Genomic DNA, 1427 nt, shown 5'->3' with positions numbered 1-1427 from the left:
GCCTATTCTCATGTCTCGAGACCAGTTACCCTCATAGCTAGTTCCTTAGTGACCTAGGAACCAATGCCCAATTCTGGATCATTTTAACACCTCTCATCTTACAGAGAGGAAAAAAGACATACCAAAAACCCACATGACCCTTATCTTACACCATATACAGACACTACCTCAAAATGGATCAAAGACTTACATTTAAGAGCTAAAACAATAAAACCTTTAGAAGAAAACATGGACTAAAATCTTCATGGCCTTGGATTTAGTCATATTGGTGGCTCTGACACCCAAAGCAGAATCAATAAAAGAAAAAAAATAGATAAATTGAGCTTTATCCCCAAACTTTTGTGCATCAAAAGGCACTGTCCACAGTGAAAAAGCAACAACCTACAGAATGGGAGAAAATATTTGCAAATCATATATCTGACAAGAGATTACTATAAACTGTTACAACTCAACAACAACAATGACAACAACAACAAAACAAACAACCTAATTTAAAAATGGGCAAAGGGCTGGAAGAGATGTTTCTCCAAAGAAGGTGTAGAAAGCCGGTAAGAACATGAAAGACTGTTCAACGCTTCTAGTGACCAAAACCGCAATGAGCTACTCCTTCACACCTACTAGGATGATGGTAATAAAAAAAATAGATCAACTCAAAATGACAAGGGCTGGCAAGGATACAGAGAAAGCAAAACTCTCATACACTGCTGGTGGGAATGTCAAATGGTGCAGCCGCTGTGGAAAATACTATGGTGATACGTTCAAGAAATTCAACATAGATTTCAGTCTGGTGTCTATGCCCTGAGGAGGGGAAGGCAGAGGTTTGAACAGATGCTTCTGTACCCATGATCACCACAGCATTATTCACAACGGCCAAAACATGGAGACGACCCAGGCATCCTTTGATTGGTGAAAGGGTAAGCACAATGTGGCATGTACAGAAAATGGACAGTATTCAGTCATAAAAAGGAACACAGTTTTGAGAGATGAGACAATGTGGACGGGCCTTGGAAAACGTGCTTAGTGAGACCAACCAGATACACCAGAACAAATATTGCACAATTCCACGTGTAGGAAGCACGTAAGCTAGAACAGACACATTGGTGGAGACGGAGAGTAGAATAGAGGTTACCTTGAGTTGAGGGTGCGGAAAAGAGGAAGTTATGATTTAATGGGTAGAGTGTATGTTGGGGATGATGAAAAAGTTTTGCATACAGATCGTGGTGATGGTTATGCAACATTGTGAATGAAATTAATGCTGGTGAACTGTGCACTTAACAGATGGTTAAAATGATAAATATTATGTATATTTTACCACAATTAAAAAAAAAACTTTTGAAAAGAAAACAGACCCCAAGAGCTTGAAGGAAAGCAGCTTAGAAGAGAACATGTGGGACACTCAGCTGGGCACAGCTCCTCACTTTGCCTCC

The sequence above is a fragment of the Mustela putorius genome, unplaced genomic scaffold, assembly GCF_011764305.1.
Source record: "Mustela putorius furo isolate JIRA1106 unplaced genomic scaffold, ASM1176430v1.1 tig00003899_pilon_pilon_pilon, whole genome shotgun sequence".
Lineage (NCBI taxonomy): Eukaryota > Metazoa > Chordata > Mammalia > Carnivora > Mustelidae > Mustela > Mustela putorius.
This window is presented reverse-complemented; position numbering follows the sequence as displayed.